This window comes from Nicotiana tabacum, chromosome 4 (genome assembly GCF_000715075.1).
Source record: "Nicotiana tabacum cultivar K326 chromosome 4, ASM71507v2, whole genome shotgun sequence".
NCBI classification, from domain to species: domain Eukaryota; kingdom Viridiplantae; phylum Streptophyta; class Magnoliopsida; order Solanales; family Solanaceae; genus Nicotiana; species Nicotiana tabacum.
This window is the reverse complement of record NC_134083.1, coordinates 83,788,392-83,808,187: the sequence shown is the minus strand read 5'-3', so window position 1 is coordinate 83,808,187 and position 19,796 is coordinate 83,788,392.

The window sequence follows — 19,796 nt, the reverse complement described above, 5'->3', positions numbered from 1 at the left end:
ACACCCATTCGATGTCGAGTCCAACCATACAAGAATTATCCAAATCCGACCTCATTTTGCCTTTCAAAACCCAAAAACTTAGTCTAAGAACTTCTACACTTTTTTCCCAATTTCAAACTCCAAAACACTAATTAGAAGATGTAATTAACACTAGATTCAAGGGAATTAATAAAAAATGAGTCAAGAATCCTTACCCCAACAACTCCTTTGAACAACCCTCGAAATTTCTCCTCAAGCCGAGCTCCCAAAATCCCAAAATGAAAAATGAAGCAAAACCCTCGAAAGTCCCCTTTTCTGCGCAGTTAAACCGTATATGCGACGCAGCACGTGCGGATAACCCATCGCAGGTGCGGTCCAAACTTAAGTCCAGGGGTTCCGCTTCTGCGAATAATAGCTCGCATCTGCGAGCCAACTTCTGCATAGAAACGACTGCATCTACGGTCAAGCCCAAGGCTGTTTCCCCAAGTTCCGCTTCTGCGAAGGAAGCCTCCGCATCCGCGAGTCCGCTTCTGCAGACAAATGATCGCACATGCAATCCTAGTTGGGCTAGACAAAATCCGCTTCTGCGACCAGTGGCTCGCATTTGCAAGCCCGCACCTGCATCCAATCCCTCCGCAGGTGCAAAGACACCAGAACCAGCCTACCACTTCAGCAAATCACTAAGTCTAAAATGATCCGATTTCCATCCAATTCACACTCATAGCCCCCGGGACCCCGTCCGAATATACCAACTAATTCCAAAACATATAACGGACCTACTCGTGGCCAAAAATCACATCAAATAACATAAATTCTATGAATCGCAACCCAAATTCAAGCCTATGAACTATGAACTTCCAAATTCTGAAACCAACATCGATTCGTACCAAAATAACTCTGATTGACACCAAATTTTTCACACAAGTCATAATTGATATTACAGGCCTATTCCAACTTCCGGAATCGGGATCTGACACCGATATCAATAAAGTCTACTTCTGGTCAAACTTCCCAAATTCCTCCAATTTTCAACTTTCGCCAAATCACGTCAAAACGACCTACGGCCCTCCAAATAAACATTTGGACACGCTCGTAAGACGAAAACTACCATACAGAGCTATTGGAACTATCAAAACTCCATTCTGGTTTTGTCTTCATACAAGTCCAACTATGGTCAACCCATACGACTTAAACTTTTATTTTAGGGAATATGTGTCCCATTTTACTCCGAAACTCACCCGAAATCAAAAGAATCACCCCGAAAAGTTATGTAACCACAATATAACATATATGGAGCATAAATTAGGGGAACAAGGCTAAAATATTCAAAATTACTGGTCGGGTCGTTATATCTTCTCCCTCTTAAAACAAACGTTCGTCCTCGAATGAGTATAGAGACATACCTGAAGTGGTGAAAAGATAAGGATAACGGCTACACATATCATGCTTGGTCTCCCAAGTCGCTTCCTCGACTGGCTGACCCCTCCACTGAACCTTCACTGAAGCAATGTTCTTCGACCTCAATTTTTGAACCTGCCTGTCCATAATGGCCTCCGACTCCTCAACATAAGATAGATCCTTGTCCAACTGGACTGAGCTTAACTCTAACATATGAGACGGATCGCCAAGATACTTCCGGAGCATAGAAATATGGAACACTGGATTAACTGCGGCTAGACTAGGTGGTAGTGTGATCTCATCCAATTTCACAACTCAAATCAAGGTTCTAAAACGGTCGATTGTAATAATAGTACCCAATAAGAGTCGGGGTCGATTTTCACAGGGACCTATATATGGGAGTTAGGAGTATATATTGTAGTACGTCAGTTTGAACTACCTCAATTTACACTTCCACAAATTGGAGTTAGTTCTATGTCTATTTTAAACTAAGATTGCAAAGTTAAGAAATGAAACTAAGAAATTGTTTTTGTTGTTTTTCAAGTTTTATAAAAAGCCTAGGGCTATGACAATCACCTAGGTGTTTGCCTAATGGAATATAGACATTAATGCTTGTTTTGTTGATCGGGGTATATTATAGCTATCAACTCTCAATTACTCACTCAATACTTCTTGGTCAGAGAGAGATTTTGCCCAATTTGACTTTCTCTAGTCCAAATGGGTATTACACAAAACGGTTGATAAAAGCTCAAGTCGGTTTATTACTATCTTTAGGTTGAACCCTTTAATTGGGATTATTAATATCTCGATTGACCCAATTTCTTGTTAGCCAAATTTACCTAGACTAAGTCTCTCTTTCTTAAGTAGAGATTAAGTCAAATAGGAACGAACTAATATTTGTAACTATTAATTTCACAAATTAAAGCATGAACAAGGCTAAATAATAAATACCCAACCATAAACAAGCATTAAATTAAACACCCATAAGGTTTACACACGAGGGTTGGGTCACAACCATAGTAAAAATCTAACTACTCATGCTTGAAATTGAAGAAGAAATGCTAATTAAACTCATATTGTAAAATCAAAATGATAACATCTATGTTAAAATATGAAAAATTACTAAAAGAAGCAAAACAAAACGGCTACTGTAGTTGATGATGTCAAAAGTTGACCTAATTTCATGAAACTCTTCTATTTATACAAAGCTGACAATTTCGGATAAAAATTCCCCTCGGGAGGTTCTACGGTTGCACAATTCCATGTGCGGTCCGCAGGTTTCTTCAACTTGTCAGTAACTGGAGGTCTGCGGCCTCACAATTCTGATCTGCGGCTGCGAGGCAGTCTTTCTTCGGTCCGCAGATTTAAAACTGCGGTCCGCAACTTTACTTATGCAGCCGCACAATTCCTGTGTGGTTCGCAATTCTGAGGGATTTGGAACTTGAGAATTTGCACATTCTCTTAACTTTGTTCCTAGCCCAGCTTTTTGCGGCCGCATAATTCATGTGCGGTCCGCAATTTGCACAAAAGTCTATTGGGCTTTCCTTCATCATCTATGACCCTAAATGTAATTCGGCGGTCCGCACTTTGTAAGCTTCTGTGCCTTTTATTGCCTTGAGTTTAGATTACTCCTTTTTGAGTCGGATTTCATCTCGGGAGTCCATCTTATAACATTCATGCAATTTAGCACATTTCATTAGTTTCGAGAACACAATTCAATGCTTTTAGACTAAAACAAAAGCTAAAAGGTGTTAATAAGTAGTCAAAATCCCAACGTATCAACTTCCCCAAACTTAAGTTTTTGCTTGTCCTCAAGCAAATAAAATAGTTCTCACCTCCACAAGTTAAGTGCCATTCCATCCAATCAAAGCTGAGTCATTCACACATCAATTGGGACCAATAATTACCCACATTACTTAAGTATTATCAACAAGGCGATAAGTTAAACTTCTATGCACATATAGTTCTAATGTGACACTTGAGCATCAAGAGTTGACTTTATTCATCAAGAAAGCTCGCACTTTCATGTTGGTCATTGTGGATCCCAAACTCCTCCTCTTCTTCTCTTCGTTTTCCTATCTCACATAAGAATTTTAGCACTCAATCCAAAAGATTTGCGAAAGTTCACTCTTCTCTCTCAAGAGAATGTCGTAAGTACGGCTTTAAGTAGCATAGGCTTGCCCCTCATGTAGATCGCCACTAATATAATCTTACTCTGCTTGAAATCATGTCGGGCCTTTTCGTAATGTAATGAAGGTTTTTGGACTAAGGTTGAATATACTATGGTAGAGCGGGTTCATCTTTCCTTAAGCACTCTTTTTTTTTTGTTCTCGACTTATGCTTTGCCAATTCTTTGAGGCACTTTCTTTTCCTTGGAGAACTAGAGAGACTTAGCGTTACTCTTTCTTGATCATGACATTAATTTTCTCCCTCTTTGATTTCTCCATGTTTTGTATCATTACTTTTCTTTGCATCTCTTCAACTCTTCCACTTATTCACTTTCTTTTGAACCTTTCATTCTCATCATTTCTTTTCTCTTTTTGTACCTTGATGCCTCCTGCGAGCACCTCATCTTTCCCCCAAACTTACATTTTTATCCAATTGTATCATAAGAGTGTTAAGGAAAGCTCGGGTGCCAAGAGATGGTCACGACAAAATGGGTAAAGGCTTGTAACATGGTTATCAAATGAGAAAGGCTCGAGGCTCAAAGGGTTGACTAGGGATAACAATATTTGTGGGGAATGGAAAAATTCAAGCGGGTCAAGGAAAGCCTACAATCACTTCTCAAGCCAAGCAAAACTTAAAATTTCGCCTTGAAATACATTCGAGGCAAGTGCTAGACCATTCGCATGGATACTCGGACTTGCAACAAAAATATCTCACCTCTTACGCAACTCGATTGTTAAAGAGGATAGATTCGAGGGCCCACAACGACCAAATTCAAGATTGAAAAATCACTATGGTTCGATTAAACCACTCGATGATTGCCTAAGTCAACACAAGAGTCACAAAGTCACTAACTAGAGTTATTTCTTTCTGAAAAACTTGTTTTTAATCATAAGCACGTAGCTAAGTGTGTTGGTACCAAGTGAAGCATGTTTGACTCTTCGAGCATGACTTAATTAGGTCTTTTATTCATTACTACTACTATTATTACCTAAACACCAAAATGGACTCAATTCCTTAAGAAGGTTGTCACGCCATCCATTGTTAGGAAGAGTCACCCGGTTCACATAAAAACTACCTTTAAAAAGAACCGTGGCATTAAGAAAACCAAAAAAGCTAGTAATTCAAAAAGGAACTACTTAGTTAAACACTAACTAATAAGAAAACACATGTAAAGAAGATACAAAGCAAAAAATATCGAAATCATAACGAATATACATAATGAAAGAAGATATATACATAATAAGAGAGGAAAAGAGAGAATATATACAGAATAAGGAAAACGAAGAAAATACTGTCAGTTATTACAAATCTATACAAAATAAGGAAAAAGAAGAAAATACTGTCAGTTATTACAAACCAATTATCTCAGAATCATCAAAATATATCAAATAAACTCCACTCGCCCGAATAAAAATAAGCATTGTCTCCAATGCTTAACAAAATAAGAGTAAAGGAAGGGTAAGAGTGAAGAAAACTCCCTATGGCTCCTTATGGCTCTTTGGTCATCCCTGTGTCCACAACAGCATCACCGACCTTAGTCTCATCCAACTGGATCTCATCATCATCAACTCCGGGCGTGACTGGGTTGGTGAATATCTGACGTACTACCTCGGCAGTGTCAGTAGTAAGATCTGGCTCCTCAGACTGGCCAACTTGTATTGTATGTGCTGTATGATCTAGGCCTGGGTGGTGTGGGTCAATCAACATGTCAAATGGAATGTCTCTCGCTGCTGCAAGCTTGGTAACCTGTCTCTAGATCTTGTCCATTGACTTTTTCGAGGCCTGGGACTTCCGCATCTTCTTCACTTCCTTGCCCAGCTCTTCTATAACTGACCCATGCACCAAAGTGGCCATGATTATGTTCTGATTCTCCAAGAGCTTCTTTAGAGTTTCTTCAACTGTGGGGGGAATCTGGGGTGCCGGAATGGAGGACTGTGCTACAACACTACTGGATATGTTAGACAGCTTTGCAGTAGCTATCTGCATCTAGTTGTTGAGGCTCGCCAGTGTCTGGGAGACTTGCAGCACAAACAGTGGAGCAGTGCACATCGGCACCGGCTTCAAAGCCGAGGTGGAACCTGTAATGGGGGTTGCTGGAGGCACTGAGGCTGGAGGTGGGGGCATAGTTGCTGCACTGGCTGAAGGCTCTGCTGAAGTAGATGGCACGTCGACTGTCTCTACAGCTACCACCGATGGCTCATCAGACTGGCCTATGGTGTAGTCAGCTGACTCTTTTTCTTAGGGTTGTGTGCATCCTTCAACGAATACCATGAGAAAAGCTTATTTGCCCGCACCTTCGTATCAAAATCTAGCGGCTCCACCCGTGCATTCGTAAGATACTTAGTAATAGTGTTGGGATACAGGTAGAAGGTATCAGCTTGCTTGGCAACCACAAATATGTTGGCCGACATCATGGCACACATATTGATCGGGTACCCGGCCATGATAGAGGTGACTAGAACTGCCCGCGGGATGGGAAGGTGTGTCTTATTCTGACTCGGGTCCAATTGGCTGCATACAAAGGTCTGCCACCCCTTTGCCTCGAAACTCAGGGTGTTTTTATTAATAGATACCCCTATTGTGATCCATGGTGGTGGGGGCTTAGGAGCTGCCAGAATCTCAGCTAGCCACGGGCGAGTTGCATCCCCTATTGCAAACTTCTCGAAATACTGTGTGGGCTCAACATCATCAAACCCCAAGTAGGTGTTTAATGTGTGCTGGTCAAAACGCACCTTCAGGTTCCTCACTTTAGTTACCTTTGTCCCTTTCTTGATGTGTGCCACATTGGCATAGAAATTCGCAGACAAGGTATTATTTTGCATCCACTACACTCTAGGTGAACCACATCCACCCCTTCCGCTCTCAGAACTGCCTCAAGACTGCCGGATTGTACTTTTCAAGATCTTTCAATTGGAACTGACGCTCATGAGTGAGCGATATCACTGGCCACCACTCACGGAAACTAGAAAAAGTAGCCAAACTGACAAATCTGTCCTCCCACTTCTCTTTCTTCTTCGACTGCTCAAGGTCGGAAACCGTAGAATCTCCCCCTTTGCCATCATCGGGGATGTCATCAACTGTAGTCGTCAGTGCCTTAGGGACAGGTGTAGAGGAGGGCTCGAAAGCCTGACTAGCACTTTCCGCATCCTCAGAAGTGCTCTGAGATGTGGAAGGCTCGTCCCGGAGTTGATACCTTCCTGGTGGCTTTGATTGGACAACTGGTTGCTCTTGAACCAAGTTGCCCGCCGATCTTTCCCTAGATGGGACATAAGAACTAGATTCGTAGGGCTATGCATTTCTCCCTCGGCCGGCTGTAGCCTTCTTTGTGATTATCATTTGGAGGGCGAGGGGTAAAGTACTCTTGCCTCGACCCCTGGAAGGTTCACCCCTCCCCTTTGAAGTATCACCTCTGCCTCGAGATCTAACCATTATCTGTACCAAGCAAAAGCAAGTGTCAGTTGTAATTCAAGTGCCAACATACAAGAACACACCAGAGAGACAGTGAACAACACAGTGTAAAACATGCTTGCAGGGTAGGGGTGTGCGGTCCACATAATTCTCATTGCCGCTGCATAATGGGTATTGCAGACCGTATAATTTATCATTACGGCCGCAGAATTGGATTGCGGTACGCACAATTGCCCTTGCGGCCGCAACTCAGGCACCACCAATATGCCAACTCTATGATAACAGAGAATGGGTTGTTTTGCGACTGCAATCAGTTTTCTGCGATCCACACATTTTCTATTGTGGTCGCACATGTGAGTCATCAAATTGACAACTCTCTGATAACAGATAAGTAGTTGTTCTACGACCGCAATGGGATTTCTGCGGTCCGCACATTTTTCATTGTGGCCACAGAATCATGCTTGACTAAAGTACCTAAATTTCAATTTCTGCAGACCGCACAAGATTTCAAAACAATTACGATCAGAGTTCTAGGATTTGCAATTTTTGCACAAATTTGACATGGTGGCAGTGTATAATCATGAAAACCTATACTAGTTGACCCACTATAGTTTTAACCCCACATGGTTGTATAATTGAATTCTACAGATAAATGGCCTAAAACTAACTAACAAGTTGTAAATTAAACTAAAAATTGAAAAATTCTACAAGTAATTGAGGCATGCCATATATGAAGTAGTGCAAATGAGTGATCACAGATGTTGAGTGTGTGTGGCAGATGATTTCAATGTTTTAGACTTGTGAATGCTCTGAGAGGGAAAAAAGTAATAGTAGCCCTAGGCCCTCTATTTATACTGGATGGTTCTGACTGAGCGAAAGAAAGTTAAGTGCAGCCGCAGAATTCCCATTGCGGTCCACACTCTGTTACCTGCGGGCTTAGAAGCCCTTTTGTGTTGCGATCCACAGAATTTGTTGTGCGGCCGCAGAATTTGTTGCGGACCACATATTTTGTCTTGCGTCCGCAATTTGGCCATTTCTCTGACATACCAACTTTAGAGAGTTGTCATTTCCCCCCTTCAATTTGTGCGGTCTGCAATGTAATTGTGCGGCTGCAGAGGACCTTTTGCTGCCACAACCATAAGTGTGCGATCCGCACAAAATAATTGCGGTCCGCAATTCTTTCCATACTTAGCCAAATTTCTTGACATATTTCCTGTAAAGCACCCTCAACCCTGCAACACACTTCAAATCCAGTTAGCACAAAATTAACACCTAACTACAAAAGAAGAAAAGAAAAGAAAAAGAAACATGGGTTTCCTCCCAAGTAGTGCCTGATTTAACGTCGTGCTACGATGCATATTACCATCATTTGAAATGAATCACCGCCATAATATGGACATCACCAACTTTTCCCAGATAATGCTTCACCCGGTGACCATTGACTCGGAATATCTCATCATTTTTGTTCTTCAAGTCCAATGCACCAAAGGGTGTCATACCCACAACTTCAAACGGGCCACTCCATTTAGACTTTAACTTCCTAGGAAACATCCTTAACTGTGAGTTGAACAACAATACAAGATCACCCTCTTTGAACTCTTTGATCTAAATGTACTTGTTATGAAGATATTGCATCTTTTCTTATGCATGGTACCGGAACTCATCCAACTCATTCAAATGTGCAACCCGCACGTTAGCAACTACATCCCAATCAAGATTCAATTTCTTCAAAGCCCACATGGCTTTGTGCTCAAGTTTCACCGGAAGATGACAAGCTTTGCCGAACACCAACCGGTATGGAGACATTCCGATAGGAGTTTTAAAAGAAGTCCAGTAAGCTCATAATGCATCATCAAGCTTCTTTGACCAATCCGTCCGGTTAGCATTCACTGTTTTGGAAAAGATATTCTTTATATCCCGTATGGAGACTTCCACTTGACCGCTAGCTTGTGGATGATAGGGAGTCGTGACTTTATGAGTGACACCATACTTGCCAAGCAAAGTGTCAAAAGCCTTGTTGCAAAAATGCGACCCCCATCGCTTGTGATAGCCCGTGGAGTACTAAATCTTGTGAAAATATTCTTCTTCAAGAAAGCCACCACACTTCTCGCTTCATTGTTGGGTAGAGCAATGGCCTCAACCCATTTAGACACATAATCAACCACGACCAAGATATAGGTATTTCCACAAGAACTCACAAAAAGACCCATGAAGTCAATACCCCACACATCAAAGATATTAATCTCTAAAATGGTAGTGAGAGGCATTTCATTCTTCTTCGAGATTCCACCGGCCCGTTGACATTCATCACATCTTTTCATCACATCACTTGCATCTTTGTAAGGAGTGGGTCAATAGAAACCGCAACTTAGCACTTTGGCTGCCGTTCTTGCTCCTCCATAGTGACCACCATAAGACGAAGAATGGCAAGCCCTAAGAATAACACTTTGCTCTTCGTCCGGTACACATCTTCTAATTACCCCATCCATGCAAATCCGAAAAAGGTATGGCTCATACCAATAATAATCTTAACAATCTCATTTGAACTTCTTCCTTTGATTTGAAGAGAACTCATCCGGGATGATTCCACACACAAGGAATTTGCTAGATCCGCGAACCATGGAACCTCCTTCATTGAAATAGCCAAGAGTTGCTCATCTGGGAAGGAGTCATTGATTTCAAGGCCATCATGTAGCCTCCCCTCCTCCTCTAAACGAGACAAGTGGTCAGCCACTTGATTTTCACTCCCTTTTCGATCTTGGATGTCAATATCAAACTCTTTCAACAATAGCACCCATATCATCAACCGAGCTTTAGAATCTTTCTTGCTCATAAGATAGTAAAGTGCCGCATGATCCGTATGAACAATAACCTTTGCCCCCATCAAGTACGGGCGAAACTTCTCAATTGCAAACATAATGGCAAGGAGCAATTTCTCTATAACGATGTAGTTTACTTGGGCATCATTCATGGTCTTACTAGCATAGTAGACCGGATGAAAAATTGTGTTGATACGTTGCCCCAAAACTTCTCCAACTGCTACATCACTAGCATCGCACATGAACTCAAAATGGATACTCTGATTAGGAGCAATGATAATGGGAGTGGTTGTCAACTTGAACTTTAGCAATTTAAAGGCTCTCATGCAATCATCATTGAAGTGAAACTTAGCATCTTTCTCTAAGATCTTGCAAAACGGGTTCGCCACTTTAGAAAAATCCTTGACGAACCCGCGTGACCTAAGAAACTTTGCACGCCTTTCACGGAAGTTGGAGGTGGAAGTTTAGAAATCACCTTAATCTTTGCCTTGTCGACACCTCTATGCTATTCTTTGAAATTTTGTGTCCAAGGACAATGCCTTCCACCCAATTTAGCACCAAGTTCATTTCTTCACACCTTGCTAATACTTTATCCAAATTTGCCAAGCAATCATCAAAGGAATCCCAGACAACCGAGAAGTCATCCATAAGGACTTCAAGGTAGTCCTTGTCCATATCCGTAAAGATCGCCATCATACACCTTTAAAAATTTACCGGTGCATTACATAAGCCAAATGGCATCCGCTTGAAAGCGAAAGTACCATAGGGACATGTGAAAGTTTTTTTCTCTTGATCTTTCGGAGCAATATGGATTTGGTTGTAGCCCAAATATCTATCTAAAAAGAAATAGAAAGCACGGCCGGCCAACCTATCAAGTATTCGGTCAAGGAAGGGAAGTGGAAAATGATCCTTCCTCGTGACTTTGTTTAGCTTATGATAGTCCATACACACTCTCCACTCGGTCACCGTTCTTGTGGGAATCAACTCATTCTTGTCATTGGTGACCACCGTCATGCCCCCTTTCTTTGGGACACATTGCACTGGAGAAGTCCACGAACTATCGAAAATGGGATAGACAACCCCGGCATCCAACCACTTGATAATCTCCTTTTTGTCCACGTCTTGCATAACTTCAGTGAGTATCCTTTGATGTTCAATAGATGGTTTGGCATCCTCCTCCAAGTTAATATTGTGCATGCAAAATGCGGGGCTTATTCCCCAAATATACGCCAAAGTCCACCCAATAGCCTTCTTCCTCTTGTGGAGCACCGCCAATATAGAGTCAACATGCACGTTAGTTAAACAAGAGGAAAGAATAACCAGTAAAGTAGAACAAGGACCAAGAAATTCATACCGAAGATGTGGAGGAAATAAATTCAACTCCAAGGTAGTAGGCTCTTCAATTGAAGGCTTTGTAGGAGGAGTTTTCCTATTTTCAAGATCCAAGGAAAGTTTTCGGGGCGCATAGTTGTACGACCCCATTCCTTGCAAAGAATTCACACATTCCATGAAGTCATCCATCTTGTCATCATCAAAGTAGAGTAAGACGCCCTCCGACATATCACCCACATTAATCGTGGCACTTGTATCATCAATAATCACGTCGGTCACCAAATCCACGAAAGAACACACTTCATTACTGTTTGGTTGTCGTATAGATTTGCACACGTAGAACACCACCTTTTCATCACCCACCCAAAAAGTGAGTTCTCCGTCTTCCACGTCAACAAGAGCCTTCCCCGTAGCAAGGAAAGGTCTTCTAAAAATAATCGGCACATCATTGTCCACTTCCCAATCAAGAATAACAAAATTCGCCGGAAGAATAAACTTATCAACACGAACCAATACTTCTTCAATCACTCCCAGCGGTCTCTTGATGGTACGATCAGCCATTTTTAATCTCATAGATGTGGGTCTTGGTTGCCCAATTCCCAAAGTCTTGAAAACCGAATAGAGCATCAAATTGATACTCGCCCTAAGATCACAAAGAGCTTTAGAAAACTCGGCACTTCCAATGGTACAAGGGATTGTTAAAGCACCAGGATCTTCTAATTTAGGAGCCATCAGATGCACAATTGCACTCACTTGATGCGTGACTTTGATAGTTTCAAAATTCATCGACTGCTTCTTTGTCACCAAATCCTTCATAAACTTTGCATAACCGGGAATTTGCTCCAAGGCTTCAACTAATGGCACATTTATTGAGAGACTCTTCGTCATGTCAATTAACTTTTTGAATTAATTCTCGCCATTTTTCTTCGCAAGCCTTTGAGGATATGGAGGAGGAGGCTTAGGCAATGGTGCCTTAGCCTTCTGCGCTACCGGTTCCGGTATGTCAATAATATGATCCCTAGACGAGTTCACTTCCGCTTGAGTTTGTCCCACATTGTCATCAATATCAATCCGCACTTCATCATTTGTTTGCACCACATTGTTCGGGATATCTTCTTCTTCTACCACTTGCTCATCATCCACAAGTTGCCTTTGACTTGAGGTGGGTGCATTCCCACCTCTTCCACTTCTTGTAGTAACGGCCATGGCATTCCCCGTGTTGTTACCACTCTTTGGGTTCACCACCGTGTCGGTAATGCCTCCTTAGGATGAGAACTTAAAGCTTGAGAGATTTCCCCCATTTGCACTTCTAAGTTGCGGATCGATGTGTTATGTGAAGCAAGTTAGGCATCAGAATCGACATTCTTCTCCATCATTTGCTTAAACTTGTTCTCAATACGACCCATTTCATTATTGGAAGAACTAGGACTATGGGAAGGATAAGGAGGTGGGTTGCTCGATTGTTGATAAATCGGGGGCCTCTAAAAACCCGACCCCCGATTTCCTTGATTGTTATTCCAAGTGCCTTGATTGTTGCCTCCCCAATTGCCTTGATTATTGTTGTTATTCCAATTCCCTTGATTATTACAGCCACTCCAATTTCTTTGATTGTTGTTGTTATTCCAATTGCTTTGATTATTTCCACCACCCCATTTACCTTGGTTGTGAGAATTCCAATTTCCTTGATTGTTTTGAGGTCTCCATTGTTGTTGGCTTGGTCCTTGGAAGTTGTTTCTTTTCCCTTGAAAGTTGTTCACATATTGGACCTCTTCTTCTTGGTCATTGTAGGAATCATCTTGCTCAAACCCACTATCTTCTTGCACAAAATTTTCTACTTTTTGTTGCACTTGTGGACCCTTTGTTCTCCGTTTGTTCACCGTCATGTTTACTCCCTCTATTGCATTGACTTGCCTCTGGTTTTGCACTTGTTGAAGTTGAGCCTTTGCCAATTGGTTCATGGTGGTGGTCAGTTCGCTATGGCTTACCCATGGTCATGCAATTCTTTGCGAAGGTGAATCACATTGGGATCACCTTGTGGAACATTAGCCTGGGATTGTTATGCAGATGAAGTATCTTCCATCTCATCCAAAATATTACACGCCTCCGCATAAGGCGTAGTCATGAAGTTCCCACTGGCAAGTTAATTCACTACACATTGGTTGGTTGTATTGATCCCCCGATAGAAAGTTTATTGAATTATGTTCTTCGTCATATCGTTGTTGGGACACTCTTTCACCATTGTTCTATATCGTTATTATATCTCGTGTAGTGGTTCATTGGGCTCTTGCTTAGATGCTAGAATTTCATCTCGAAGTATATCCATGTCCCCGGGAGAGAATTACTTAGAAATAAATTTCTCCGCCAATTCATCCCAAGTATGAATGGAATGATTTGGCAAACGATCCAACCAATCTAAAGTTTTTCCCCGTAGAGAGAAGGGAAAAAGCCTTAGCCTCAAAGCATCATCGAAAACATTTGTTTTTTTATTCCCCCAACAAATATCTATGAACCCCTTCAAGTTTTTGTATGCATTTTGACCCGGTGCACTGGTGAAGAACCCTCGTTTCTCGATCAAAGTGAGCATCATGTTGGTTATTTAAAAGTTGTCCGCCCTAATATAGGGAGGGACTATAGCACTTGCATACCCTTCATTCGGCAACACCCGGTGTGGAGCCGCTCTTGGTGGAGGTGGAGGTGGTGCGAGCACATTGTCATGAGGCACTCGGCCTCGTCTATTGGCTTGAGGTTCAAGAGGAACCTCATCCATTTGATCATCCTCAATGTCCACATCCCCCAAAGCTATGTTTTCGAGCTCATTGTTTGTCATGATTGCATCTACAATTTCTCAACACGTTAATAACAAGGAAGGAAAAGAAGATATTCCAAAAACACACCTAAATATATAGTTAACACCATTTTTAACTCCCCGACAATGGCGCCAAAAATTGATCTCGTCCAATTTCACACTTCAAATCAAGGTTCTGAAACGGTCGATTGCAATAATAATACCCAACAAGAGTCAGGATAGATTTCTATAGAGAGCTGCTATATATGGGAGTTGGGAGTATATATTGTAGTACGTCAGTTTGAACTACCTCAATTTACACTTCCACAAATTGGGGTTGTTTCTATGTCTATTTTAAACTAAGATTGCAAAATTAAGAAATGAAACTAAGAAATCGTTTTGGTTGTTTTTCAAGTTTTGTAAAAAGCCTAGGGCTATTACCATCACCTAGGTGTTTCCCTAATGGGATATAGACATTAATGCTTGTTTTGTTGAACGGGGTGTATTATAGCTATCAACTCTCAATTACGCACTCAATACTTCTCGGTCAGAGAGTGATTTTTTTCCTAATTTGGCTTTCTCAAGTCCAAATGGGTATTACACAAAACGGTTGATAAAAGCTCAAGTCGGGTTATTACTATCTCTAGGTTGAACCCTTTAATTGGGATTATTAATATCTCGATTGACCCAATTTCTTGTTAGCCAAGCTTACCTAGACTAAGTCTCTCTTTCTCAAGTAGAGATTAAGTCAAATAGGAATGAACTAATGTTTGTAACCATTAACTCCACAAATTAAAGCATGAACAAGGCTAAATAGTAAATACCCAACCATAAACAAGTATTAAATTAAACACCTATAAGGTTTACATACTAGGGTAAGATCACAACCCTAGTAAAAATCTAGCTACTCATGCCTGAAATTGAAGAAATAGAAGAAGAACTGCTAATTAAACTCATATTGTAAAATCAAAATGATAAAATCTATGTTAAAATATCCCAAAATATGAAAAACTACTAAACAAAAAAGCAAAGAGAAGCGGCTATTGTAGTTGCTGATGTCAAAAGTTGAACTAATTTCGTGAAACTCTTCTATTTATACAAAGCTGATAATTTCGGACAAAAAAGCCCCTTGGGAGGTTCTGCGGCCGCACAATTCCATGTGCGGTCCGCAGGTTTCTTCAACTTGTCAGGAACTGGAGGTCTGCGGCCGCACAATTCTGATCTACACTCGTGAGGCACTCTTTCTGCGGTCCGCAAACTTAAAATCGCGGCTGCAACTGGGTCTTCTGCGGTCCGTAACTTTACTTCTGCGGCCGCAAGGCACTTCTTTTGTGTCCGCAAAATTCCTATACGGTTCGCAATTATAAGGGACTTGGAACTTGAGAATTTGCACATTCTCTTAACTTTGTTCCTAGCCCAGCTTTTGTGCCTGCACAATTCATGTGTGGTCCGCAATTTGCATAAAAGTCTGTTGGGCTTTCCTTCATCATCTGCGGCCGCATATGGAATTTTGCGGTCCGCACTTTGTAAGCTTATGTGCCTTTTATTGCCTTGGGTTTAGATTACTCATTTGTGAGTCAGATTTCATCCCGGGAGTCCATTTTCTAACATTCATGCAATTTAGCACATTTCATCAGTTTCGGGAACACAATTCAATGCTTTTTGACTAAAACAAAAGCTAAAAGGCGCAAATAAGTAGTCAAAATCCCCACTTATCATAGTGCAAGCTTGTAGGCTACATCTCTAACCCTCTCAAGAATCTCAAAATGTCTGATATACCTAGGGCTTAGCTTGCCCTTTTTCCCGCACCTCATAACACCCTTCATGGGTAACCCGGAGCAAGACCCGCTCCCCAACCATGAATGCAACGTCGCAAACCTTCCGATCCGAATAACTCTTATGTCTGGATTAGACTGTATGTAGTTGATCCTGAATCTATTTAACCTTTTCCAAAACCTTCTGAACCAAGTTTATACCCAATAGCCTAGCCTAGCCTCGCCCGGCTCAAACCAACCCACTGGAGACCGACACCGTCTACCATATAAAGCCTCATACGGGGCCATCTGAATGCTCAACTCATAGTTGTTGTTGTAGGCAAACTCCGCAAGCGGCAAGAACTGATCCCAAGAACCCTCCAAACTCCATCACACATGCACGAAGCATATCCTCCAATATCTGAATAGTGCGCTCGGATTGCCCGTCCGTCTGAGGGTGAAACTCGGTGCTCAATTCAACTCGAGTACCTAACTCATGTTGTACGGGGCTCTAGAACCGCGATGTAAACTGCGTACCCCGGTCAAAGCTGATGGATATCGGCACGCCATGAATCCTGACAATCTTGCGAATATAAACTCGAGCTAGCTGCTCAAGAAGTATAAGTAATCACCATTGGAATGAGATGAGCCGACTTGGTCAACCTATCCATAATAACCCAAACTGCATCAAACTTCCTCAGAGTCCGTGGGATCCCAACAACAAAATCCATAGTAATCCGCTCCCATTTCCACTCTGGGATCTCTAGCTTCTGAAGCAATCCACGAGGCCGCTGATGCTCATACTTCACCTGCTGGCAGTTTAGGCACCAAGCTACATACTCCACTATGTTTGTTTTCATCCGTCTCAAGCAATATTGTTGCCTCAAGTCCTGATACATCTTGGCAAAACCCGGATAAATGGAGTACTGCGAACTGTGAGCCTCCTGGAGAATCAACTCACGCAAGCCATCTACATTGGGCACACATAGCCTACCCTGCATCTGTAATACACCGTCATCTCCAATAGTGACTTCCTTGGCATTGTCGTGCTGAACCGTGTCCCTGAGGACAAGCAGGTGGGGGTCGTCATATTGACGCTCTCTGATACGATCATAAAGATAAGACCGAGAAACCACACAAGTCAAAACTTGACTCGGCTCAGAAGCATCCAATCTAACAAATTGGTTGGCCAAGGCCTGAACATCCAAGGCTAATGGCTTCTCTGCTACCGGTAGATATGCTAAGCTGCCCAAACTCTCCGCCTTGCGACTCAAGGTATCGACCACCATATTGGCCTTCCCGGGATGATATAAAATGGTGATATCATAGTCCTTAAGCAACTCTAACCACCTCCGCTGCCACAAGTTAAGATCCTTCTATTTGAACAGATGTTGTAGACTCCGGTGGTCGGTGTAGACCTCATAAGGGACACCGTACAAATAGTGTCACTAGTTCTTCAAGACATGAACAATAGCCTCTAACTCGAGGTCATGGACAAGATAGTTCTTCTCATGCACCTTCAGCTATCTAGATGCATAGGAAATCACCCTACCGTCCTGCATCAACATCGCACTGAGACTGATATGTGATGCATCATAGTACACAGTATAAGACCACAAACCCGAAAGAAACACCAACATTAGGGTTGTAGTCAAAGCTGTCATGAGCTTTTGAAAACTCTCCTCACACTCCTCACTCCACCTGAACGGAGCACTCTTCTGGGTCAATCTGGTCATAGGTGCTGCAATAGACGAGAAACCCTCTAAAAATCTACGGTAATACCCAAACCAAATCAAGAAAACTCCGGATCTTCGTAGCTAAAAACGATCTGGGCCAACTCTACACTGCTTCAATCTTCTTTGGATCTACCTTGATCCCCCTCTATTTGACACTACATGGCCCAAAAATGCTACTGAATCAAGCCAGAATTCACACTTTGAAAATTTTACATATAACTTCTTTTCTCTCAGGGTCTGAAGCACGGTCCTCAACTGTTGCTCATGATTCTCCCGGCTCCGGGAGTACACCAGAATGTCGTCAATAAACACAATGATGAATAAGTCAATATAGGGCTGAAATACACTATTAATCAAGTGTATGAATGTTGCTGGGGCGTTGGTCCGCTCAAATGACATCACAAGGAACTCTAATGACCACACCAAGTCTTGAAGGCAGTCTACAGGATATCTGGCTCCCGAATCTTCAACTGATGATAGCCTGAACGCAAGTCAATCTTAGAGAACACTCTGGCACCCTATAGCTGATCAAATAGGTCATCAATATGTGGCAATGGATACATATTCTTCACTGTAACCTTGTTCAACTGGCGATAATCAATAAACATACGCATAGAACCATCATTCTTCTATACAAATAAGATTGGAGCACCCCAAGGCGATACACTGGACCGAATGAAGCCCTTATTAAGAACCTCTTGCAACTGCCCCTTTAACTCTTTCAACTCTGTTGGGGCCATACGATAGGGTGGAATGAAAATGGGCTGAGTGCTCGGTAACAAATCAATGCCAAAATCGATATACATGTCAGGCGGCATGCCTAGAAGATCCACCGAAAATATATCTGGTTAATCCCTTACTACCGGAATGGACTCCACGGTAGGAGTATCAACACTGACATCACGAAGGCTATATAAGCATTACACCCCTTCTGAATCATATGTTGAGCCTTTAGAAATAAGATAACCCTGCTAGGAACATAATCTAAAGCACCTCTCCACTCTATCCGTGGTAATCCTGGCATATCCAACGTCACGATCTTAGTGTGACAATCGAGAATAGTATGATAAGGTGACAACCAGTCCATGCCCAAAATAATATCAAAATCTACCATAATAAGCAATAATAGATCGAATCTAGTCTCAAAACCACCAAGAACAACTAAACACGACTGATACACATGGTCAACAACAATAGAATCTCCCACATGTATGGATACATAGATAGGAGAACTCAAAGAATCATGGGATACACCCAAATATGGAGTAAAATAAGGCGACACATAGGAATAAGTGGAGCCTGGGCCAAAAGAGATTGATGCATCTCTATGGCAAACCGGAACAATACATGTGATAACTGAGTCGGATGCAACTGCCTCAGTCCTAGAAGGAAGAGCATAATATCTTGCCTGGCCTCCCCCTCTAGGGCAACCTCTACCTGCCCGACCCCCACCTCTAGCTGGCTGTGCAGGTGGAGTGGCAACTGGTGCGGTAACCATGGCCTGAGAAGCTTGAGGATCCGGTGGAATACGCGGAGCCTGAGTAATCTGTGGAGGTGCACCCCTCCTGAGTCAGGGGCAATCCCTCACCATATAACGAGTGTCACCATATTCAAAACATGCTCTCAAAGAATATGGCTACTATGGCTAGCTCGGGCCTGATCGACTGGACTGACCACTGAAACACCTCGTACAGGAGGTGCACTAGACAATGGTGGTGTATAATAGGGAGCCTGAGACCTAGGAGTGGCTAGAATACCACTGGAGGCTGGAAGTGTTGAATGAACAGGGCGACTCACATAGCCCCTACCATGTCGAGCTGCAACTGGGGCACTAGTACCACTATATGTGCTAGAATCTCGAGGCCTCTTGGACTCCCTCTCCTCTCTCTCCTGAGTCTACATACCCTCTAATCTCCTAGCGATCTCCATTACCTGCTGGTATACGATGTCCATCTCCAACTCTCGGGCCATGCTAAATCTGATACCGGGGTTGAGCCCATCGATAAATTGATAGACTCGCTCTCTAATAGTACCAACCAAGGCTGGTGCATGCCTAGCCAAATCACTGAACCGGACCGCATACTCTGACACAATCATAGAACCCTGGCGCAACTGCTCAAACTCTGTGCGCCATGCATCTCTGAGACTCTAGGGAACAAACTCCCTCAAGAACATATCCGAGAACTGAGTCCAAGTGAGTGAAGCTACCTCGACCGGACTACCCAACTCATATGATCTCTATCACTGATAAATCGCTCCCTAAGTTGTAACATAGTGAAAGCAAACCCACTAGACTCCATAATACCCATAGTACAGAGGATATGATGGTACTTCTCAAGAAAACCCTGGGCATCCTCTAAAGCCAAGCCGCTGAAAGTAGGAGGGTGGTACTTCTTGTACCTCTCGAGCCTGAGCT